At 37.7% G+C, this 26966-nt stretch overlaps 1 long non-coding RNA gene across 1 annotated transcript in view; it reads left to right on the forward strand.

The window, feature by feature from the left end:
- The window catches only part of LOC132007264 (uncharacterized), a 287314-nt gene extending 282382 nt beyond the window's left edge, over window positions 1-4932 (forward strand). The window contains exon 3 of the long non-coding RNA XR_009401288.1: window positions 4848-4932. This is a non-coding gene — a long non-coding RNA (uncharacterized LOC132007264). The remainder of the gene's footprint in view (window positions 1-4847) is intronic.
- Window positions 4933-26966: the final 22034 nt, after the last annotated feature.

Genomic DNA, 26966 nt, shown 5'->3' on the forward strand with positions numbered 1-26966 from the left:
ATTCATTTTCTATATAACATCTTCTACATATAACAGTCAATATTAACTTGGTGGACAGTTTAGTTTAAATATATTTTTTTTACTTTTTATTTTTTACTTTTATGTTTATGATGTCACACCTTATGTCCTTTTAATTTGTGGATCCCTTGGCTGATTTTTATACTTAATTTTATTGCTTTTGTGTTTCCTACTTTTTTTTTTTTTTTTACTTCTGCCAAGGGTCTTTCCTTTACACACAGAGTCCCTTTTAATATTTCTTGTAGGGCTGGTTTAGTGGTGTTGAATTCCTTTAACCTTTTTTCATCCAGAAAACTCTTCTCTCTCCTTCTCTTCTTAATGATAGCCTTGCTGGATAAGGTATTCTTGGACATGTTTTTTTTTTTTTTTTTCTACTCTGAATTTATCATGATACTTATATATTTTTTGGCCTACAATTTTTTTTCTGGAAACTTAGCCATTGGCCTTAGGGGGTTTATCATTTATATAACTATTTTGTTTTCTTTGACTGCTTTTGCAATTCTTGATCACTCCTTTCTGCCATGTTTCTTGATGTGGACTTTCTTGGGTTGATTTTGTTGGGGGCTCTCTGTGCCTCCTGGATCTGGACTTCTGTTTCCTTCCTCAGACTCAGGAATTTTCAGCTATAATTTCTTCAAATAACATTTTTTGCTTCTTTACTTTCTTTTCTTTCTGGGATCTCTATAACATGAATGTTGTGATATCTGATGGTATTGCTGTGTTCCCTAAGTCTCTTTTCATTTTTTTATTGTTTTTTTTTTTTTTCTTTTTAGCTTGGTTGCTTTCTATTATTCTGTCCTCCAGGTCACCAATCCTTTCTTCTGCTTCTTAAAGTCTACTATTCATTCCATCTAGTATATTTTAAATTTCAGTTACTGAGCTCTTCATCTCTGATTGGTTCTTATGTTTTTGGTCTCTATATTGAGGGTCTCACTGAGGTCTTTCTCCCAAGTCCAGTGATTATCTTTATTACTATTTTTTAAAATTATTTATGAAGCGTATTATTTATCTCCATTTTGTTTAGCTCTCTTGTGGTGATTTTGTCCTGTACTTATATTTGGGACATACTCATCTGTCTCCTCATTTTGTTTAACTCACTGTGTGTTTTTGTTTTAGGAAAATGACCTAGGTCTCCTGCTCTTGAAAGTAGTGGCCTTAAGAAGAAGTGGTCCTGTAGTGCCCTGGTGTGCTGTGTTCCCTATTCATCAGGGCCTGGTGCTTCAGAGTTGTCTCCTTTGTGTGTTGTGTGTTTCCTACTATTGTGGCTGAGTCACCTTTTCCTTCAGTCCAGTTGTCTGCAAGGCTTTCTTTACCTGTTACAGGCATAGTTTGGTCCTTGTGTTGTTACTGGGCCAATCTGGGGCTGCCTTTAGCTTGAGTTGAGTCAGACCAGGTATTTGCCAGAGATACAGTAGCATCAAACTGTAGGGTGCTTCTCCTATATTGTCCCTTGAGAAGCTTTCAGTGGTGGTTGGGGCTTGTAGTGAGACCAGATGTCTGCCCTAAGATCACTGCTGGTGCCACGGTTGGACTGGTGTGTGTGGTTTTCTTCCCTTCTTCTTAGGGCAGGAGTCCCTTTGGAGTGGTGCTGTCCCCTGTCATGGCTGCTTGCCCAGTGCGAGGCTTGTGGCACTGCTTTGAATGGGCTCTGGCTGAGGGGATGTTAGAGAGGGTGTATCTGCAAGGGAATGCAGGGGGCAGGGACATTCACTGTTAGCAAGTGAGGTGAAGAGTGTTCCTGCTATGCTGGTTCCCACAGATGTCTATGTATTTAGGCTGGGAGGTGGGTATAGGAAATGGTTCCTGCCAGCTCTTTTGTTCTTGGAGAAGTACTCCTACCCCAGACATCCCTGCATCTCCAGCACATGCTCTGAAATTAAACACTAAATCTCCCTTCCACCCAGGCATTTTTCAAATTGCTGTTGCTGTGCTGTATCTCAGCAGGACTGTTTGTTGTGCTGTCTCTTTAAGGGCTATGATTTTGCCCTCCTGGCTCTCTCAAAGCCCAGCCAGCTCATATTTGAAGTTCTAATTTTTAAGCCCTACTTTGATTTTCAAAGCCAGATCTTATGGGAATTCATCTTCCCTATGTGGGTCCTCTGTGTCTGGGATGCCTGGCATGTGATCTCATCCTCTCCCCTCTTTGCACCTGCATCATCCCTCCCTGCCACAGTCTCATGGGTCCGTTTATCTCCCCACCACATCACTGGCCTTCCTACCCTCTATGATGTACCTCTTCTCTACATTTCACTGTGGGGAGTCCATTCTTCCAGTATCCATTGCATATTCTAGACTATATACACTTATGTGGGTGTTACCTGGTTGTATCGGTGGGATGAGGTGAGCTTAGTGTCTTCCTACTCTGCTGTCTTCCCTGGAAGTCTCTGGAGTGATACCTATTTTTAAAAGTAGTTTCAGTCTTTAAAAAAAAAAAAAGTAGCTTCAACCTTGATAATATAGCCCTGGTACAGAGATTAATCAATATGCTCTTAAGTGTAGAAATTCTCAAAGATGCATCTAGGTTCTTCATTCATGTTTTATTAAACAAAATAACAGAATCATTTCCTGTAACATATAATCCATTTTTATGAAACTATAACAAACATTTCCCTTTGTAGGTAAACAAATTTAAAAATAATCATGAAAAGAAAGAAAAAAAATGGCATGTTGCAGTTTGTGAGGTGTCATACCTGAACATTACAGAAACACATTTTTCAGAGCATTTAACTTTCAAATTTTGGAAAATCACTTTGATAATTCAAATTCATTTTAAAAAGTTCATTAAAGTATTTAATGTAGAAAGCCATTTCCATGTATTCTATATAAATTATTACATAAAAACACAATTATCTTTCAGATGTTACCTTTGAACATTTATCTGCATTTCTCTAAATAACATATTATTTTTATTTTCGCCTGTTGATTTTTCAGATTTGAATATTATTGGTTGACATCCCAGGAAGGAAAATGAAGATTTAGTTTTTTTTTTTTCTTTCTATCCATACACATTCAGACTTGTCTGTTTCCCTATTACAGTTATACCATGGTATGTTAACACAGCTTTCATTGTTTATGTTGAACTATATAAACATTGTCCATACCTGAATTGCATAATATATTGTGAGTTTTTTTTAAAGATTTTATTTATTTACTTGACAGACAGAGATCACAAGTAGGCAGAGAGGCAGGCAGAGAGGGAGGAGGGAAGCAGGCTCCCCATTGAGCAGAGAGCCCGATGCGGAGCTCGATCCCAGTACCCTGGGATCGTGACCCAAGCTGAAGGCAGAGGCTTTAACCCACTGAGCCATCCAGGTGCCCCTTTTGTGAGTCTTTTTTTTCCATTTCTTGCAACATATTTTCTCCTGAAGCTAATAATTACCTTGTATTATAATTAGTTTATTTTTTTGTGTGTACTTGTCAGTAGTTGAGCTCCTTTCCCCAATTATCTAAATCTTGCTTTAGTGCATTCAAACATATCAGGTATTTAGTTCAGTTCCAAACTGGACTAGTTACTTCCCAGATTTTTTGAATTGTATTTCCTCCTCTATTTTGATTTACACCCTTCATTTTGGTACAACACATGTTTTAGTAGCTAAATGAGAAAGGGAAGCCAGGAGATAACATTTGGAGATGTTGCATACTTGAGAAAGGTTTTGATAGTTTGGCTGAATATAGAAATAAAAGTTGGATATAATATTCCCCCCAAAATTTGGAGGTGTTTCTCTATTGTGTTCTAGTCTCTTGTGTTGTTGTTAAAAAGTCAGAAATTTTCAGAGTCCATAGTCTGAAAAACAACCTGAGGGTTTTGAAGCAGCACAGGGGGTGGGAGGTTGGGGGAACCAGGTGGTGGGTATTGGAGAGGGCACGGATTGCATGGAGCACTGGGTGTGGTGCAAAAACAATGAATACTGTTATGCTGAAAATAAATTAAAAAAATTAATTATTATTAAAACAATATTTGATGCAATAAGCAATAAAACAATAGACTTTTTAAAAAGCCAGAAATTGTCTATCTTTTTCTTTTTTTTCTTTTTTAAAAATTTTATTTATTTATTTATTTGACACAGAGAGAGAGCTCACAAGCAGGCAGAGAGAGGGGGGAAACAGGCTCCCTGCTGAGCAGAGAGCCTGATATTGGGTTTGATCCCAGGACCCCGGGATCATGATCTGAGCTGAAGGCAGAGGCTTAACCCACTGAGCCACCCAGGCGCCCCTGATATCTTTTTTCTAAAGATTTATTTATTTGAGAGAGAGTACAGGGGGGAGGAGTAGAGGGAAAGGAAGAGAAAGAATATCAAGCAGACTCCTTGCTGAGTGCAGAGCCTCATGCAGGGCTCAATCTTATGACCCTGAAATGATGACCTGATCAGAAATGAAGAGTTGACTGCTTAACTGACTGAGCCACCTGGACACCCCAGTAGTCCAGTTTCTGGTACCTTGTATGTAACCTGCTTTCCCTCCCCCACCCTCCTAAAGTTTGTAATAGATTCACTTTGTCCCAGTGTTGTTAAATTCCATGGCAGTGCTTCTTTGGTGAGGGCCTGCTTTAATGTATTATTCTGGGTAGTTGGTGAGTCCTTTCAATCTGCAAATGCATCTGGAAAATGCTGAAGTTTATTTTTTGTTAGTTTTCTCTCATTTTTTTCTCATCTATCTTTCTGGGACTCTTACTATTAGTCATGTTAAAGGTTGGAACTTAGGGCTTTATCCTTTACTTTCTTTTTTCTTTCATTTTTCATTTCTGTCTTTTGCTTTACATTTTAGAAATTTTTCTTCACTTGATATTCTAAATTTTTAATCTAGCCTTTCATTTTATGTTTATTCTCCAGAGATGAACCATCCAGTCTCTTGCTTAGAGCATCCAAGCTTGGCTACTCACTGGAGCTGATGGCAGAGAAATTAGCAGTTTCAACATTCTGTAAGTGAATTTTCCTTTTGCCTAAATTTCCACTATGCCTAGTGTTCCTTTACGGCCCTGTAAGTTCCATCTCCAACTTCCCCACCCTGCTCTTTTAGGAGTCTGACATCTATGGAAATTAGCACCTGGGATTTTGTTTGGCCAGTGGGAGGGAAGTGACTCTACACCCATATTACAGAAACCAGGATGGTCCTTCTGTACAAATGTTTTTCTTCCTGGAGGTTGATCTCTCCCCCTGCCCTTCCAGTCCTGCTTTTGGTAACCACTTTCTTCTCTTGCTAGCCCCAGGTACTTTCCCATACCATGGACATTAGTTTTCCTTTGCCAAATTAAAATAGATATTTGAGTCATGTGTGAAGTGAAAGTACAGGTATATTCTGCATTAAAATAATGAGATATATGTGTATGGAACTTGTAAAATATATGTTAGTAGGTATTTGGGGACGATTTAATTCTTGACATAAAATTCCTCACAGAAAGCAGTAACTTACTTGAAATGGATTTAAAATAAGATTTCTGTAATTGACATTTATTGTATGCACAACTTTATACAGTATGTCAACTGATTAAGGCAGACATGAAACGGAGAACAAAGAGGATTAGTGACAGTGGGAAGTTTTTCAAATTGAGTGTGAGGGCTGACAGATTTTGAATATTCCCATGGAAAAATTTATACTGTCTGACGATTGTAGTTTTACCATTTTGGTTTAAAAATTATACTCTTGAATCCTTAGGCAAATTCAGTGATTTTGGTTCCATGGACTGATGAGGGTGTAGTTTTATAACTGTAGGGCCTGGCTAAAATCTAATATGGGAAGCACTGGAAAAACACAGCATCTTTTACTTTTAAGGCTCTTCAATTTGTCATTACTGATTAAGGGCTATCTGGATTGGCTCTTCTGGTCATTCAAATTATCCCAAGAGCTATCTCATTACTAGGAGATTCTCCCATGAGAGGACCATCTGTTTTATTCCTATGCATTATAGACATTTCAGTTTTGCTTTTGGGTGGGACTCTTGGGGTCTATAGTGCATCACTATCAGACTGTATCTTTAGTAAAGTATTTCACAAGCCACATGTGATTTGAATCACAGAGAAAGGAATTCAAAGGAAAATTTTAGCTTAAACTTATCTGCCAAGGACATCATTTCTTAATCATTGCATGAGCCACATTTCATATAGTGATTAAATTCAAATTAACTAAAATGTTCAGTCTGTTTCAGGGCTGTTTACTAAAGCAGTTATTTTCTTAAGTAAAAGGTGTTAATAAGGAAAATCTTCATACCTACTGGCATAGAAGAAATACAGTGGCCGTTTACCTTGGAAATTTCAATGATGGTGAATTTTTTTTGGAAGATTTTATTTATTCATGAGAGACAGAGAGGCAGTGGGAGAAGTAGGCTCCACACTAAGAAGGGAGTCCAATGCAGGACTTGATCCTAGGACCCCAGGATCATGACCTGAGCCAAAGACAGACCCTTAACCATCTGAGTCATCCAGGTGTCCATGATGGTGAATCATTAAATTCATAGTGTCTACTGTAACCTTGTTACTCAAGATATGGTAAGCAGATCAGTAGCTTGGACATCACCTGGGAAATTGTTAGAATTGCAGACTCTCAGGATTTGTCCCAGACCTTCTAAATGAGAATCTACATTTGAACAAGACCCTTAGGACATTTGTGTACATGTTAAAATTTGAGAAGTGTGGCAATAAAGTATAGTTTGGTGGTCATTGGAAGCCTGAAGATGCAATTACATCTGGCTCAGGAGAATCTTATTTTCCACCGGTAATAGTGCCTTGAAAAATAGCAACCTGCAGCACAGATTTTTTTTTTTGCATTTTATCTGGGGTTACATGGCTTAGTTTTAACTAAAATATTAAGATGAACTAAGAAGGTATTATATGATAATATGTTAGATGATATTACAATTTTGAAAATGTGTAATTAAAATTCTGCTAAGAGCAACTTTCTAAATGGGAAAAACTTCTCCCTGTCTGATCTTCCCTCACATCAACACATCCATGTTCTATTTGTATTACTGAATTTCTTCTCTGAATAAAGCCCAGGCTATCCCCTTCTCCAGAAGGCACACAACATTACACTTAGGGGTGAGAGAATAAAACTGGTTCTTTCACATGTCTCTAATATGAAGTGTTTGGACGAATTAATCTAATTTGCATTGCACTTACAAACAACAAATAACACCTTTTAAACAGGCTATAGAACGATTAATTGGAAATTTTTGGAAAGAATTGTTTTTCATTACTTTGTTTCTTCTTTATTTGATATTTCTGAGCACCTAAAGTATGCTAGAGTAATGCAGCTCTATAAGGGGCAAAGTCCCCTATAGCCTGGCTGTCATATACTTCTTCCTTTGCTTCAATAAACATGTATTGGTAATCTACTGTGTACCATAATTGAGAATACAAAGACTAAATCTCCATTCTAGAGTTGCTTGCAGTCTCACAGGAAGAAGGTCAAAGACACCAGTAAAATGCCATATTATAAATGCTATAATAGTGTTGGCAATACATGATAGAAAATAGAGAAAGAAGTGGCTAATTCATTCCTGAGAATCAGAGACTGATTCATAAAAGAGGTGACTGCCATTGGCATCTTGTTAGTGTATGATTTATGATACAAATATGCACAAATGTTGGCTTGTTCTCTTGGAGAAGGTAGTTGAATGAATCTTTAAGTGGAACCAAGCCCACTACTGGCAGGTTCGATTACACTGAACATTGTCCAAAATGTAACTTGATGGACAAGATTAGAATGAAATGATGTCTGCTAACATAGTAAAACAAAAGTAAATGGTCTCATGAATGAGTCTGAATGATTAGTATTAAAATATTCCCCCCATGCTCTGAACAGCTGTAATATTTGCTGCAGTAGAGATAATAGGACATCAGTAGGATAATCATAAAGATAACAGCTGATATCTGCAGTTTATAAAGTACCTTCATACTCACTATCTCATTTAATTTTCACAATAACCACATGAGGTAGGTGTTATTTGCATTTCTTAGTTGAAAAAATTTTGTCAAAGCAAGTAGCATATCCTGAATAGGAAATCAGATATTTAAGACTCCAAGGTTAATATTCTTTCTTCTAGAACTAGAACTCTCAAATCTCAATAGAAGTCCTTATTAGGGACACCTGGGTGGCTTGGTGGGTTGAAGCCTCTGCCTTCAGCTCAGGTCGTGCTCCCCGGATCCTGGGATCGAGCCCCAAATCGGGCTCTCTGCTCAGCAGGGAGCCTGCTTCCTCCTCTCTCTCTGCCTGCTTCTCTGCCTACTTGTGATCTCTGTCTGTCAAATAAATAGATAAAATCTTAAAGAAGTCCCTATTAATTCCAGATATTATAAAGAAATTTCTTCCCTGAACTGGGGCACCTTCATTGGGAGCATTTCTGGAAGGCTGGTATTGAATGTTGGGCTTTTCCTCTACAACAGAAGCTCTTATTTCCCCTGCCAAATCCAGCACTCCTTCTTTACCCTTTGCCTTAGGATAACCAGCACACTCTGGTGATTGAAAGTGGGAGATAAAGGCATAATGGAATTGAAAATTACTCTTAAGTTTTATTTTTAATGATTTTATTTATTTATTTGACAGACAGAGATCACAAGTAGGCAGAGAGGCAGGCAGAGAGAGACGAAGCAGGCTCCTTGCTGAGCAGATAGCCTGATGTGGGGTTCGATCCCGGGACCCTGGGATCATGACCTGAGGTGAAGGCAGAGGCTTTAGCCCACTGAGCCACCCAGGTGCCCTACTCTTAAGTTTTTAACTTGAGCATGGAATGGTGGAGCCTTAAAGGAAGATGAAGAATGAACGTATACTTGGGTTTCTGGAGCAGACTGAGTCATAGTACTATGAAATTTGGGAATTTGGGCCAATTTAGGTCTTGTCTGTCATCAATAAGTGGTTGGGCATGGCACCAACTGTCTTGAGTAAGTGGCCCTCCTGGAGCTGAGAGTCCTGGGTTATGGTTGGACATTGTCCATCTCAGTTGAAGGGGGACTTGACCACTGCTTGGAACATAAGCACAATTGGAGGAGTTGGCACCAGTCAGAGAGGATGTCTCAGCCAAGAGGCTGATCAAAGCAAGGATATTGAGACAAATCAGAAAAACAAGGCTTAGAGCTAAGTCAAATGGTCTGGGCTAACATGGAAAGGTCAGGTAAAAAGAGTCAGGTCAATAATATACAGGGATCCTATTTTTTAGGCAGAACCCAGTACAAAGTGTGTGTTGAAAATAGAAAGTTCCTCCCAGATATGTCCAGCTTATGATAAAAATCACCTGCTTTTAATTTTTCTTTTTTGATGTTAGGTAAGATATTTTGAGACACTCTGGCATTTATTTCGGGCTGGGTCAGGAATCATCAAGTTTAAGTCCACACATTTGGGCAAAGCTGAGGAAAATGTAATTTGTTCTGTTCAATGGGAATGGATTATTACACATATTAAAACATAATTTATGTCACATATTAGCTTACTTCAAATACAGCCCAGTGGCAAAATTCCAATCCATCGGATATAATATAAAATTCTTTGATGGTATTTGTGGTCCCTCAAAGATGTCCAGGTCCTAATCTCTAGAACCCATGAATGTGTTACCTTACATGGCAGATGGGACTTTGAGGATAGGATTAAGGCCAAGGGTTTGGGGATAAGCAGATTATCCTGGATTATCCAGGTGGTCCCAATCTGATCTCATGAGTCCTTAGTATCTCTTGGCAGCAGGAGACTCACTCACTGAGCCATTGCTAGTTCTTAGATACAGGGATCTGTGTTTAAGGAACTGAATTCTGCCGAGAACCAAGATGACCTAAGAAACAGAAAGGAACATAGCCCAGTCAATGCCCTCATTTTAGTCTGATGAGACTGGCTTGCTATGTCTTTTGGATAAAATGTATAACCTCTTCACACTTTCTTTTCCTCTTCAGTAGAATTGAGATGGTAGTACTTTTCTCTCATAGGGTGGCTGTGAGAATTAAATGTTGAATGAGAATTAAACGATGGCTTCCAGTGGTTAATATAGAGGAAGAATTCAATAAATGGTGGTTATGATTTTTGTATTCTATAATTGCTCCTGCTGCTATCCCTATTGCTACCATAACCAAATTGAGGAAAGCAGGTGTTTTGGAAAAACATACGTAACACAATCAAGTTAAAAATCAGACACGCCTTACTATTTTGAATTTATTATGGTCTAGTATCTACTGTTTATCAGTTAACTTTGCAGCTGGTTCTGTCTGATATCTCATCCTAATGAACTTATTCAGTCTGAGCTAATTTTTAATTTCTCATTAGTCTTTAAGATAACCTATAAATGTTGTCACATCATTTTGCACAAGTTTGACTGCTGAGTCTTGAAGTCTGTGTGGCTTAGTGCATAGACTTATGTGTATAAGTGTGATAGATGGTGCTTCCAAAGATGGCCTCAGTGGTATCTACCATCTCATACACTCTTTTGCACTGTGATCTGCCATGCTCCCCTCAAAAGGTAGAGTCTGTTTTCCCTCCAGTTGAGTTCTATCTGTCTCCATGATTTGTTAGGAATAAAATACTGCTCCAGTGATACTGTATAACATGTAAGGATGGAATTTATGAGACCTGCAGCTTCCTCATTTGCCATTTTGGAATGGACCTTTTTAGAATCCACATATCCCATGTTATGAAAAAGCTCAAGTAGTTATGTGGTGAGTCCTATCCAGAGGAGAACTAAATCCTTGAGCTGAAACCCTTGGCTGAGCAACCATTTGGCAGCCAGCTGTGTGCGTGTAGCCATTTTGAACTTTCCAGATATCCCTATGTCTTAGCCAATGTCACGTGAACTAGAAAAAAAATGCCTGGTCTGTTTACAGAACTATGGAAGATAATAAATGGTTAGGAAGCTTACTATACACCAATAGATAAATGAAGTACTAAGTTCATGTGACAAATAATTTCCTTTAGAATCTCTAAATGCTCATGGCAATCTGTGGCTATAGAATTGCATAATTTTGATAGAATTAACAACACAGGTATTAAGTCACCATTTGGAATCATCTTTGTAAGTTTCAAGATCCCCTTTGAGGAAGTGGAGGCTGAAGAGAAGTGAAGAACAATAAATACGTTTCCGATACTCATCATTGAATGTGAATTAAAGTAAAATTTCCTTCTACTGATGTCAAAGATTCTGTAATTTAGTGCAGTGTATTACTTTTTCAGCTTCATGTCCTCACAACTCACCTTTTGTTTTCTTACTACCATTCCTTCATGCCTGTGGCTTTCTCTGCTTAAAAGGCCTCTCTAATGTTGAATTTCTTGATGAATACCTACTTATCATATGAAGGCTAGCTCAAATGCCACCTCCCTCAGAAATAATGATTCTCTCAGTCAAAAATTCTGTGTATGTCAGGGCACCTGGGTGGCTCAGTAGGTTAAGCCTCTGCCTTCGGTTCAGGTCATGATCTCAGGGTCCTGGGATCGGGCCCCACATTGGGCTCTCTACTCAGCGGGGAGCCTGATTCCCCCTCTCTCTCTGCCTGCCTCTCTGCCTACTTGTGATCTCTCTTTCTGTGTCAAATAAATAAATAAAATCTTAAAAAAATTCTGTGTATTCCAAAATATGGCAGAGTATCCAAATTAGTACGTAAAATTTAAAAATGGTGCCTAACTTATATTCATGAACTACAGGGATATAGATTGGTTAGCTGTCTATTGAAAATAACAAATGTATCAGTGGAGTTACACATGCATATTTCAAATTACATTATATAAGATACCAATTATTTTTTTTTAACTGCTATGTTCTGGTCTCACAGGTTTTGAACATTTTTATTCAGTCTCTACACCTTTGACATCATTGTCTGCATGATCATGAAAGTCATTACTTTTGTTCTTCATACATGGTTTTCCAGAAGATACCCTTTTCTCCTCCACTGATATTGTTCAGGATATTCCACTCCCTGTGATACTGCTAGTAGAAACTTTAACCCACACTGCAAAAATCCCATTCATTCCTGTGTGATAAGAGCAGTTTTACTTCTTTATTTTCTAGTCTTTCCTTTAGGCATATATTAATGATTTCCACAAATTAATCATGTATCATCATTTGCAAATGTAAGGTCACATGCCCCAGGAGTAATTACTCAATCAAGGTCAAATGTATTCACCTCTTTAAAATACTCATTATTTTAGTTGAAATTGATTGACATTTAAAACCCGTGTTTTCAACTCTGGCTTCACCCTAGAGTTACCAGAAAAATATTAACTGTGAGTAGGTCACCCTGGTGGACCCTTCTGCAGTAGTATAATCTAATTTATCTGGGATGTAACCTCAGAATTTTAGTTTTTGAAATGTCTCCCAAAGATTCTAATGTGCAACCAGAGTTGAGAATCATTAATCTAAAACTAGCCTGGAAGAATATTGGTTCTCAAAATAAGGTTCACAGACCAGCAACAATAGCATCAACTGTGTATTTGTTATAAATTCAAATGCATGAGGTCTACCCTAGGATTAAACAGAAACTAAGGGTGAGGCTCAGCAGTCTGGGCTTTGACAAGCCCTCCAGGGGATTTTGATGTACACTAGAGCTAGAAACCCCATGACTTAGGCTAATGTTGGAATAGTAATTTGTTCTCCAAACTAAGTTAATTGGTAGGATAATATGTAGCATGAAAAATTTATAAGGAATGTAATTTTGGGGGAAATGGCTTGCCTAAGATGCAGACATATATAGTAACTTCTTATATAGTGCTTTAACTTCTACAGTGCTTTATCTATATATCATTTAAGCACTGGGCAGTGGGTAGACCAAAGAATTCTCGTATGAGGGATGACTCACTCTTTGTGTCTTGAAAGGACAAGCAAGTGTTCTCGACCCAGAGGTACCCACTAACTTGGGGGCTACAGAATAGGTGCATATACAGTACAGGTGTTTTGGCCCTAAAATCCTACATGTCTCATTTTAAAAAATATATTTTAGGATGATGTCATTCACTGAGATATCTTAGGGCCCAAGTAGAGGCAGGTAAGACGCAAAAAGCACAAACCTCCTTTGTAGTGCTAATTTTAAGATTTGGCCACACATGGCTTATTCAGTTATATGGATATAAGAATGCAGCGTTTCGGTGTTAATCTCAAGGCCTTAATTTAGGAATTATAAACCTTTGGTTTCCACTCTGGAAAAGGAATCAGTAATATCTTTAATATACCCTTGAGTTTCCTTCTGCTCATTTATCTCCCAGATCTATACTTCATGTTTACTCTCAGTGATACCCTTTTTCTTCTAATAATTGACTGAGATTCATGAATTCTTGACAGCATGGAGAAAAACAAAACTTTGTCTCTTTGAGAAAAGGGGCAAATAATTTTTTAAGAGAGAGAAATGAAAAGAAGCCGTTATTTTTAAAGCCAGCGGCAGATTGGGCCGGCAATAAAGGTAAGTTTATGCAGTGCTTTATGGAATTGAAAGTTTTGTCTTTACTTTCTCTGCGTGCGTACAGAACTTATTCATCTGTCCTTTCAAAACCACCAGCATTTTTTTTAAACATGAAAAACACAACAAAAAGCCTCAAACCTTTAATTGCTCTTGAAATATGCTTTAGGAAAAATACAAGGCCGATGATGTGTACACCGAACATTCATTGCTTGTAGCACTATTAGAAGAAAACAAACACCTCGAGATGGCACCAGTTTTGATTCCATCTTTCCTTAAGGAGTGCAGGCAGGAGCAAACCCATGAGGTTGCATGAGATGTGAAGCCAATTTCTTAAAAAGGGTAAGGGAGACATAGACAGTTGTCTCCTGGGGCCCCTGGTGGCTCAGTGAGTTAAGCGTCTGCCTTTGGCTCAGGTCATGGTCCCAGGGTCCTGAGATTGAGCCCTGAGCCCCCCACAAGGGAGCCTGCTTCTCCCTCTCCTGCCCCCATCCAGCCTGTGTTCATGTGCTCACTCTCTCTCTCTTCTCTCATAGAATCTTCTTTTAAAAAGAGAAAGAAAGTTGTCTGCTATGTATCACACAACAGACTTGGTTGCTCAACACCACCCCAGTCTGCTGCTAGTTGCCTTCCTGTGCCCAATAATGGGAATATTACAGATCACATGACCCAGATTCCCTTGAAGCTAGCATTTCTCATGTGATCCAGCATTCTTTCAAAGAGTATATGCACACTGGAGGTTAGGAAGTAAGAATCAAACACTACATGGCATGGCCCAACAGTTCTTTTGATATGCATGGTGGAGAAATAACTTGATTCTTAGGAGGCATGTGTGGAGAGGTTGGTATCGTTGGTGGAAAGTGAGGGCAGTGACAAAAACAACCTCTGGGTGTTTTCTTGGGACACTTCTATGATGTGATTGAAATTTCTCTTGGCTACATGGCTGTTGGCTATGTATCATGCAAACTTATTTGTTTGAGTGCTTTCCAAACTACTTCAAATATCTGGCCTCTACAGGTTTGAAGGAAAATTTAGCACCCAGGACAACTTCAAGTTTTTTTTTTAGGAAGGGAAGGGGTATTATAAACAAGGTAAATACTTTGAAAAGAATAATGTGCATTTTCTATCTGATTCTCTACATCACCCTAGACTCCCATGCTCCCTTCCAACTTCTGTGGTTCTTTACATATCCATTGCCAGTGCTTGTGTCTTATATTGAAATGAGTTTTGGAGTCTCATAAGCTGAAGTGACACCTGTGTTCCATCTCTTACTAGGTATGTGACCTTTGGTGAGTCACTGTTCCTCTCTGAGTCTACACTGTAAAACAACACCTTCCTTATTCTTATCTGTGTACCATCATGTTGGTTCTTTTAAATGGCTTATTTAAAATAGATAGAAATCTTAATTTGTTACTTTACATCAAAACAAAGCTAATGGAACCAACTCACACATACGTATGCATGTACATACACTCACCTAACTATGTCAGTTTCCTTGGTTCTCTTTTGAGACTTCCATATATCGTGTTTGAAATCTTTAAGTCATGGCTCTTGAAAGTAGACCTGACTCTACTCCCTTTATAATCTCTATCCCTGGTTTTAGGAGAGTCCAGTGTTCACATAGTGCATTTGTATTTAACCTGAAAGCTATTAAAAGGAGGTTTATGAAGGAACGGTCACAAGATTAGTGGAGAATGAAGGAATCTGATAGACCTAGGGTGTGTGTGTGTGTGTGTGTGTGTGTGTGTGTGTATTCACATATGCTTGAGTCTGGTTTTATTTGGTGACGTAGCAGGGCAACTCAAGCTAAGATTTCCATTTGTTTTATGTAAATTGTATATGAATATGAATGGTAAATGTAGGATTTTTTACAATATCAAAATAAGGACTGTTTTAAAAACATAATTTTTAAAAATTTCTTAATTTTATTGCTGATGTGTAGTTGACATACAGTGTTCAATTAATTTCAGGTATGTGATTCAACAATTCTGTACATTACTAGGTGTCACCAAGATAGGTGTAGTTACCATCTATCACTGTAGAATGTTATTAAATATTACTGAATATATTCCCTATGCTGTACTTTTTATCCTGTGACTTACATATTTTATAACTGGAAGTTTGTACTTCTTTTTTTTTAAGATTTTATTTATTTATTCAACAGATCACAAGTAGGCAGAGAGGCAGGCAGAGAGAGAGGAAGGGAAGCAGGCTCCCTGCTGAGCAGAGAGCCCGATATGGGGCTCGATCCCAGGACCCTGAAATCATGACCTGAGCTGAAGGCAGAGGCTTAACCCACTGAGCCACCCAGGCGCCTTGGAAGTTTGTACTTCTTAACCTCCTTCACCCATCCCCTCATTCCCTTCCCTTCTGGGAACTACTAGTTTGTTCTCTGTATTTGTGAGTTTGTTTCTATTTTGTTTTTTGTCTGTTTTTTAGATTCCATATAGGAGTTAAATCATATGGTATTTGTTTTCCTCTGATTATTTCACTAATATTCTATTCTGTATATGTATATACCATATCTTCTTTATCCACTCACCTATTGACAGATATGTGGGTTGCTACCATATCTTGGCTATTGCAAATAGTCCTACAGTTAACATAGGGGCTCATATATATTTTCAAAATAGTATTTTTGTCTTCTTTGGATAAATACCCATTCGTGGAATTGCTAGATTTTCTGGGGACCCTCCATACTATTTTCCCAGCAGTCCATGGGGGCTACCTTTTCTTCATATCCTCACCAACACTTGTTATTTTTTATAAAAAGATCATTATTTATTCCAAAAGTGTTTTCAGATAGCAAAAAAAATTTTATTTTTATTTTATTTTTATTTATTTGAGAGTGAATGCAAGCAGCAATTGGGAATGGCAAAGGGAGAGAGAATCTTAAGCACGTGACATATATATATATCACGTGCTTTTCATGGCTTTTCATATATATATATATATATAGATCTCATTCTTTTCATGGCTGAATAATATGGATAAAGAAGAATATATATATATATCATATATCATATATCATATATCATATATCATATATGTCATTTGCAACACCATGGATGGACCTAGAGGGTATAATGCTAGTGAAATAAGTCAGAGAAAGAAAAATACCATATGATTCCACTCATGTGTGCAATTCAAGAAAGAATATAAATGAAAAAAGAAAAAGACAAACAAAAATATAGGCTTTTAAATATAGAGAAAAAGCAGATGGTTGCGGGGGGGCGGTGGGTGAAAGAGATCAAGGGGATTAAGAGGGCACTTATTGTAATGAGCGTGGAGTAATGTATAGAGTTGTTGAATCATTATATTGTACACCTGAAACTAATATAATACTGTTTGTTATTTATACTTCAATAAAAAAAGATTTCAAATATTCCTGGAAGAAAGATGGGTCATAGAAGAAACAAGAATTAGAATTACTCATTTCTTAGGTGTTCTCATTTTGAGGAGAATGGTACTAAAAGCATAACAAATAGAATGAAAATGGTGAAGAAGGAAGTAACCCAAAGTCTTTGTAAGGAATAAGACACACCTAACTGCTTTAAATCAATCTGTCTTCAGAACTAGGTAGATAGAGGATCCATCCTTCAAGGATATACAAAAATGTGTTTGTACATGATAAAGAACATATAAAATATTCTTGAGAATTTTGGGGGAAAGATGTCTGCAGTTAGAGAATACAATATTACTAGTAAGTAAACAGTAACTTTTTTTTAAAGATTTTATTTACTTATTTTACAGAGAGATCACAAGTAGGCAGAAAGCGAGGGAGAAGCAGGCTCCCTGCTGAGCAGAGAGCCCGATGTGGGGCTCTATCCCAGGACCCTGAGATCATGACCTGAGCCGAAGGCAGAGGCTTAACCCACTGGGCCACCCAGGTGCCCCAGTAAACAGTAACTTTTGTCTGTTGAAATTACGAAACCACTTGTAAATACATTGTGATTGAGCATTTAGTGAAGAAAACCATGATTAGTAGAAAATAGCATAGGTTCACTAACAATAAGCCATGTCAGACTAATTTGGTTTCACATTTTTTAATTGTAGATGGAAAGATGAGAGAAAATTTCATAGATATAATGTATTTTGATTTAATTAATATATTTTATAAAACCATTTTATAGAATCTATTAGAGAAAACAATGGAGAAATGTATGCTGGATGATACTCCGTTAAATGGATTTATAGTTTGTCAAACAATTTGAGCTTGCTATTCCACCCCATGTATAGTCCTTCCTTCAAAACAAATAAGATGTATAATATCTTTGCCCTTGGTCTTGTCCTACTCAACATTTTAATGATATGTATAATGACATAGAAGGCATACTTATCAAATTTGCAGATGACATAAAGCTTGGAGCAATAGCTAATACGCTGAGTAACTGAATCCTAATTCAAAACAATCTTGACAGGCTGGAACTCTGGCCAAAGCTAACAAGATGAAATTTAATGGTTATAAATGTTAAGTCCTGTATTTAGGTTCAAAAAATATCAACTGTACAAATGCTGGATGAGAGGAAATTTGGCTTAGAAGCTTTCTGTGGGGAGAGAAAGTTTATTTTTTCTGCCTATAAACGCCGTTTGAGCCTCCAATCTCTATTGGTAGAAGTTCATTCATCAAAAAAATCTCTGTTACATCCCCACTATGTGCTAATTACATTATTTGTCTTATTCAATTCTTGTAATATCTCGCCAAAACAGTTATATTTATCCTTACTTTATGGGTCAGAAAACTAATGAGTTTGTCCATCTGTATGCTGCTGTTAAATGTTAGAACTGCTGTTCAAATTTAGCTTTCTCTTTACAAGCTCAGCATTTCAGTATATCTTTGCTATTCAACGTATGGCCCATAGATCAGTACCTTCTTAGACATGGAAAATCTCAGGCTTCTACCCCAGACATACTGAATCAAAATTTGCATTTTAACTAGATCCTGAGGGGAAATGTCTGCATGGTAAAACTTAAGGAGCACTGCATTGTATCATACTTGCCTCAGGTTACCATTATAGAGGCAGGATGTTACTCAAAATTTTCAGAAGCTGGCTTGTTGACCATGGCTTGAGCAAGCCTCAGGGAGTAGTAGTATTTTTTCTCTCCTGTCAGTAATGACACCTGCACAGGTTAGAAAACACCTGAAAATTCTTACTCATTTCTGGATGCCAGATTTTAAAATGGAGTATTAATAAACTTGCAGGTCCAAAAGACAATTAAGTGATGGGAAATGTTAAAAACAGTTCCTCAGAAGAATTAAAGAAATCATGAATGTATAGCATTGAGAAGAATCTCAAATAAGTCAGGGTAGTTTGTTGTTGTTGTTGTTTTTTCAAGTATTTTGCAGGGTATCCTTAGGAAAAGGACTTAAAATGTCATTGGCTTGTCTCTTTTCCATTCTTTTTTTCTTATCAGATATTTATTGCACACCTATTGTGTACATGTTATTGAACCATACGTATCATTAAATAAAAGTAGAAAAAGAGCACAGACATATTTTACCTTTATATTTTTGGTGAGCCAAGACTACACACAGGGTTGGGTAAGGAGCTTGGCATTATGATAACTGTTGTGAACAAAACAGATAGCTGTCCTAAAGGAGGTGGCAACCCACTGGTTACGTGGGTTATTTCGCTATCTGTATAGGTGATATGCACTTTAATAAACATGCCAATATTTCAGAAAATTGTCGGTGTCTCCAAGTAATAAATACTGGGACAAAGCTAGTTTAGTTTGAGGGATCAAGTGGTTAAGGAAGGCCTCTCCGAGGAGGTGATATTTGAGCTAAATCCTGAGTGACAAAATGGAGGCAGCCATGTGAAGAGCCAGTAGAAGAACATTACAGATGGAAGGAAGCATAAATGCAGAAGCTGAGTAAGAGTAAATGCAAATGAGGAAGGAGCAAGCTTGGCATGGTTTAGGTTAGACCCAAACTTAGCAATACGTGGTTGTAAGGGCCAGATGTCCAAAGGTAGATTTTGATTCATGGAGTTTGGAGGACCTTTCTACCAATGTCACCATTTAGCAATGAAATGATTAGTGAGCTCCCTGTCACTTTATGTCACAGAGCCAGTGGAGGCTAGATGATTCATCAGGGAAGAGTCAGAGCAGAATCACAAGGAAGAGATTGGAGGCCGTGTTCTCTAAGTCTTATCCACTCCAAAAGTGAAGACCCTGGTTAACTATCACTTTAAGCGTTTCTAAGAAAATGTGTTTGCTCCTTATTGTTCTAGTTCTACCTCTAAAAACCAGTTGCTATTCCAAAAAGCCTATATTACTCCTTTTCTCCTTCTGCCTACCCCCAGCCCCACTGTGTTCATTTCCCCACTCTTATTCCCTCCTTCTACTTACCCCCTTTCATAATTGGATGCATAAATCAATCCCAGGGGAAATTATGGCTATAATTAAAACATTATATTAGCTTAATTATGAATAAATAGCTCCTCTGCAGTTATCTCAAGATTGAATGTATGCAGTGATGGCTAGAGTACCTTATTTCGCCTCTGTGTCACTCTCCGCTACGGTGGCAGACTGAAACAGTAACTGATCAGTTACCATGGTTTCCAATGGAGGCAATGTAGCATGTAATTATTGCATACAGCTATCATTACTAAATTCTGTATGGCATTTTGATGTAATTCAATAAATAATTTGAGTCATAACCCTAGAAAAAGAACTGCTTGCAGGGTAATATTTTAAGAAAAAAATTACATAAAATATTTTTTTCCATACAGCTTGCCTATCAGGGCAGTGATGTATAAAACTTGGTAGTTGGTTCTAATTGCTTTTGTCTTATCTCAAGAAAAATCGGTAAAAGGAAGTTTCAGGTGTCTTGATGGGTAAGGTACTGTTGATTTGGGTACTAAATGAAGCAAGACCCTTCATTTGGTTTTTAGCATGTATTTAGCGAATCTTATTTCTTTGGGTTTGTACATCTTTAACAATGAAATAAAAACGCCTGCTTTGTGAAACATGAAATGGAGGAGAAGGAGAGACTTTTAAACCAATCTACCATCTCCTCCCTCCCTACAGATTCCAGAGCAAGTTTCCCCAATTTGTCACTGAGCGCTAACTAATTAAGGAGTTGTCACTTTTCTGGCCTCCTCTCAGTGCTATGCACACTACAGGATATAAATGTGGGTGTGAGGGTAATTCTTCATTATGTATTCGAGGGAACTGCCAAGTGTTTGCATTTGTATTGTTATCATTTGAAGATAAATCATTTCAATTTATTTTAATAAAAGGCAATCGGACATGTATCTACTTTAAGCTTCCTCATGCCAATGATAACCCTCACTGTACTGACTTTCCCAATCATTTGCTTTCTGTATTACTGTGTGAGAAAGCCAAAGTCTTAACTAAGTCACAAACTGGCACCAACACATGGAAACAGAGAAAGACTGTTGCAAATGTGTTCTTAATCTTTTTAGGAACTATGTATTCTTCTGAGGTTTTTAATTTGTCAGGAATAATCTGGAATACTTGTAGGGATCTACTCATTGACTTCTTTATCTCATATGTTCTTTTCCTTGTCTTTCTCAGCCACATGCATGATGTCATATGCTCTTTGCCATTCAACATGATGTGGGTCGATAGAGAGAAGTAGAAGAAAGCTGATATTATGCACAGTTGCTTCTCTCACGAAGTATATGGTCTGCCCGAGGGAAATGAGAAGCACACACGACATAGCATGACAGCAAAAAAAGAGACACTATAGTGTATCTGAACTATGTTTAATACATTCTCCCATTTTACCTGCCGTGCTAATTCACCTCTCTGGGCTTCTGTTCTCTAATATATCAAATGAGGATACTCAAAACTGGCTAATAGTGTACATACAGGAATTCAATCTGACAAAATATGTGAAGTTTATACTATGTGTGGTACATGGTGGATAGTTAATAGAAATAGAACCAAAAATAATGATGAAGCTCAAATATTTCACAGATATACTGTGCATTCCTTGGGTAGGAAAAGGAATTGGAGTGATTTTGGGAAGACATCACAAAGTAAGGTTTAAAATTAGACCTGAAGGGGTAGACATGTCTCTAAGTATGAAGCAAGGAAAGTCTTTCAGTTGAAGACAGTAGTATATAGAAATATGTGGGTATCTTCACAACTGATTTTTTTTCTGTCAATGTGATATTCCTTAAAAGATCATTTTAGCATTGAAGGGTGTTTTGTTTTTTACTTTATTATTTTTATTTTTTTAAAGATTTCATTTATTTACTTGACAAGGAGATCACAAGTAGGCAGAGAAGCAGGCAGAGAGAGAGGGGAAGCAGGCTCCCCGCTGAGCAGAGAGCCTGATGCGGGGCTGGATCCCAGGATACTGGGATCATGACCTGAGCCAAAGGCAGAGGCTTTAACCCACTGAGCGACCCAGGTGCCCCTGTTTTGTTTTTTAAACTATATTTGCATTTTTAGTTCTGTGAGTTTGTGTTGAAATTGTATTAGGTTGTTGTCTTGTTATTTTAAGAATCAGTGAACACATTCTCTATTTCCCACCAAGTAGTAAGTGAAAATATCCTAAGGCACTAATCATAGGACTGCCAAGAAAGCAATACACAAAGGGCCAAATATAAGCAAAATATAAACAGAATATGTAAAGTGGAAGTCTTCTGCAACAGCTTTGCTTTGGCTGAATGTGTTCTCTTACATTCATCCCTTCCCCATTCCATATTTTATTCCGTTTATCCAATAGCTTCATCTTGTGCCTTGCCTGTGCTCTCCAGTCCCAGTATAGCAGTGGGATAAATGAGTATCATTAAGCCTAAATGATGACTGGCCACAAACGTGCCACCACTCAGGAAGTATGGACATTTTCAGAGTCAGGCAAGAAAGAAAAAGCAAACCCTTCGTGGTAGGCCCTGTTTTAAGTGCTAACTCAGTATTACTTAAAGTGTAGAACATTAGTGAAAACTCCAACTTTAAATATGGCAGTTAATTAAGCTAGCCATCTGTATTTAAAGCGGGGGCAATGGTTAGGTCAAATAAAAACGAATATCTAATTCAGTATGGTTTTAAGGAGCTGAGAAGGCAGTTGAATGGGCGCATCCCTTGGGAATGGACCTTCATGGATTTCATGTTGGTTGAGAGGCAGCTCTGTCTTCAAAGTCCATGGAAGTGTCTCTTTCCCGTCCTTCTCCCCATTCTATCTGCTGAGGGATGCTCTGAACAAGAGTGTTTTGCAAGTGAATGTTGCTGGTATGGCAGACCAGTGTTGAAGAAATATAGTTTGGAGATCTGCAGTAGACACTGTCATATACATCCCGTATCTCCTTTCACTGGAAGATTTGTTCTCTCAGTTGCTAGAAAGACTGCCAACAGATAGCCTCCAATTTTCAACCACTTCAAGGATTGTCACAGTTTGAGATGGCATCTTGTCTAACATCTTGGCCCTTCCTGAGGTGGCTTACAATCTTTGACTAGCAGATATGGAAGTAAAAAGGCATGGTTCTCTTGATCTACCTCAGGACCACTTTGTTGGGGTCATTCTAGCTCCAGAGCTCAATAGGGGTTTGGCTGAAGCTGCCGCTGGTTATAGATTTTGGCTGAACCTCTGCATATTTCTGCTTCATTCCCTCCCCTTCACAAGTGTTGGTAGGAAGTGCACTCCTTAATAAATGCCCTCCATGTTAAACTTTAGCCTAGAAGGTGATTACCAGGGTGCCCAATTTGAAGTAAGATCTTTCTTTTAGGTAAAGTCAGTTTCGTGCTCTGTGTAATGTGGAACACTGGTAGGAAACACAGGAGGTCGTTGTACTGAGGTATTTGTTCTCTCAGCCTTCGGCATGACTGGGTCTGGCCTAGAGAAAATGGAAGCTGAGATGGTCCTTCAGAGTTGCTAGATGCCTTGACCACTTATCCAACGTGCTTTACAAGAGGTTTGATTTTCTAAAGGAGCCATGCCATTTAAAGGTTGGTGATGGCACCGTGTTTTCAGAAATCCTCCAAAGACACCCTGTTATTTCTAGGAGGTATAGTTAATTTTTGCTATTAGACATTATTGTCTCAAGGTTGACACATTTTTCAGTTAAACAGTTGGAAACTGAAAAGAAGATCCTAAAATTCTGATCATAAAATATGGTAGTTAAGTTTGTTTGAAGAATAAAATATGGGAGTTTATGCTGAACCTGGAAAAGTGTCTACTTAAGGAGAATTTACAGATGTTTTACAAATAAATCAAAATAGCTGAAGTTTATTCTTTTACACTGTGCTCTGCTATTGCTTTCTTTTTCTCTACCACCCACTCAGATTTGTTGATCTCTAAGAGGTGCTCATAGCATTTTTTAAATAATACATTATATTAATTTCACAGCTATACTTTAAATAGTGGCACAGCTGCAGTTGTCATTGAACAGTGTATGAAGTCACCTTGGAGTAGTAACTTATTTATTCTTACAGTGGTTGGGTTTAATTGTATGTAGGCTTTGCCTTAACTTATAAAACGTATTTGTATAATTCTCATTAATAACTGTAATTCTAGAAGTTAAGAGTTATAATAGTTCACATTTTGGTAATACCATTAATACATGTTCCTGAAGCACATTGTGAAAAAGAAATTCTAAAGGGAAGAATTGCCATTATTTAGGTTTTAAATATTTGCAGACTTTGGATAGAAGGACTCATTCTAAAGTCACTTGGCTGTAGGAAAGTGTTTCCCTTTGTTTACTTTGGTTTCTAACAATCTTGCCACCTTTAGAACATTAAAAAAAATTTCTTGGCAGTGTTGACAGGAGTTGGGTAATCTTGTATATGTTTAAAGTATTCTTGAGGTTACTGCAATATTAATTATTTAATTTTATTTAATAATTATTTAATAATATTTAAAACTGCCATTGGTGTGCGGGAGCTGGTTCCCACCACCTTGATAGAGCTGATTGTGGCACATCTCTTCTTAGCACTGTGTACAGTCACATCATGATGGTAGCTTGAAATTAGCTATGGTGGGACTATTTACACTACTCTGTAAGTTAGAAATCAGAACCCCATCCTAACAGAGGCAGTCATTAAACATTTACCAGTATATCACTGTTAGCTCCTTGTACCCATTGCATTTCTCCAGAGAAGACATACAGATGGATGACATGTGAAAAGATGCTCAACCTGACTCATCATCAGAGAAATACAAATCAAAACTACAGTGACATGTCACCTCACACCTGTCAAAATGACTAAAATCAACGTTAAAGGAAATAATACATGTTGGCAAGGATGTGGAGAAAGGGGAGCCCTCTTATACTGTTGGTGGGAATGCAAACTGGTGCAACCACTCTGGAAAATGGTATGGAGGTTCCTCAGAAAGTTTAAAATAGAACTACTCCACAATCCAACAGTTACACTACTGGGAATTTACCCAAAGGTTACAAAAATACTGATTTGAAGGGGCACATGCCCCCTGAGGTTTATAGCAGCATTATCAACAACAACCAAATTATGGAAAGAGCCCAAATGTGCATTGACTAATGAATGGATAAAGAAGTGGTATATATACACAGTGGAATATTACTCAGACACCAAAAAGAATGAAATCTTGCCATTTGCAATGATATGGGTAGAGCTAAAAAGTATTATGGTAAGCATAATAAGTCAGAAAGACAGATACCACATGATTTCAGTCATATGTGGAATTTAAGAAGCAAATCAGATGAACATTTGGGGATGAAAGAAAGGCAAACCATAAAAGAAACTCTAAACTACAGAGAACAAACTGAGGGTTGCTGGAGAAGAGCTGGGTGGAGGATGGTGAAATAGGTGATGGGCATTAGGACAGCACTTATTGTGATGAACACTGGGTATTGTATGTAAGTGATAAATCACTAAATTCTACATGAAACTAATTCTACACTATATGTTAAATAGCTGGAATTTAAATAAAAACTTAAAAAGAATGGGTAATAATAACATCATTTCTAAAGTTCGAAAGAGTCTGGAATCTGGAACCTTGATGAAGGCTGGATGAACTCACAAGTCTCAGTAACTTTGGAAAAGTAACTCCCTGCATCTTATCCTATGCCTCAGGCTAAACATTCTCCAACATGAATGCTACTTGGTAAGTGTTTTCTATGGCCAAGTTCATACTTCCTCTGAAAAAGAAAGCAGAAGTACTTTCCTCCGGTGATTGAAGTAACCTGCCTTCTGTGTTTGAAGGTATTGTACCTGAGGTAAATGAGTTAATTAATATGTAATGAATCTCACTAGAATTTTGATATAAATAATTTACTTAGCTTTAAGCATGTTGCTTCAAGGTGGAGCTAGAGGGTGATGAAGGAGTAGATAGCATTTGCAGAACTGAGAAAGACTGTCAACTGTTCATTCAGAAAGGTGGCCCACAGTTTGAAGGTCTTGTCTATGAAGCCAACTTCTTTGCCTCCCTCAGGGTGTGCGAAGTCTGGCATTGTCACAAGACAAATCTAAACACGTTAAACTTTGTAGGTGATAAAGCCATAGTTCAAATATAAAATAAGCTTTCCATGTATTTATGCTTGGACTTTTATACCTAGGAGGTTTATGGTAAGTGTATACTCTCTTACTGCTCCTCACTGAGCCCTTAATAGTTATTTACCTTAAAATATGTGATTAATTCTAAATAGTCTTTAAGTATTACACAGAAATTATAAATTAGGCAGTGTATTTGGTTGTAATAAGTATTCTACACAAAACAGATGAAAGCTTGGAGTAATAGAAACTAAATGGACTAATGATACACATAGAAGACTGTGAAATAATGAATAAAGGGAGCAAGATCACAGAAAAGTCCTCTGCTGAAGCCTAATTAGCTAAACAGAAAAAGTAGTTTATCAAAGGCTAAAAATAAGCAGAAATCAGACAATTAAAAGTCAGAGAAGTTTATACTATCAGCTTGAAAGTGTCAGAAAAACAATTCTGTGTTCTAGTGCTGCAGAAAATACACTTAGCCAAGGAGGAGTCGGTAAAATCCTGACAAATCTTTTTTACTACCACTCAATTTGGGGTAAAAAAGCTAATAAAGGGATAAAAAAGCAACACTGGGGGGTGCCTGGGTGGCTCAGTGGGTTAAGCCTCTACCTTTGGCTCAGGTCATGATCTCAGGATCCTGGGATCAAGCCCCTCATTGGACTCTCTGCTCAGCAGGAAGCCTGCTTCCCTCTCTCTCTCTGCATGCCTCTCTGCCTACTTGTGATCTTTCTCTCTCTCTCTCTCTCTCTGTGTGTGTCAAATAAATTAAAAAATTAAAAAAAAAAACACTGGGAAAAATCCAGAAAAAAATCTTTGTGACCACATGTGCTTAAATTCAAGGACAATAAGAATGCAAGTCTTATTTTCCAAGGAAAGCAAAGTTCAGAAAACAGTCAGAATAAACTGGGCCTTGGTATAGGATTACAGAAGGGGAGAAGCTCAAATTCCCTGACAAGTGTTTCATACCACTCAAACCAAATGGTTATTCGTTCTCAATTTCTAAAAACTGGGGCAAGGGTGGAAGGGACTCAAACTGAAGCTTAGAGGAGCAGAAAACGTCTTAAATAAGGGGTGAATGCTGTCAAGGGAAATTCACTCAAACATGTATCTAAACCAAAAGTTAAGAATGAAATACATTAAGTATGAGAGAGATGAAAG

This window comes from Mustela nigripes, chromosome X, assembly GCF_022355385.1.
Source record: "Mustela nigripes isolate SB6536 chromosome X, MUSNIG.SB6536, whole genome shotgun sequence".
Taxonomy (NCBI): domain Eukaryota; kingdom Metazoa; phylum Chordata; class Mammalia; order Carnivora; family Mustelidae; genus Mustela; species Mustela nigripes.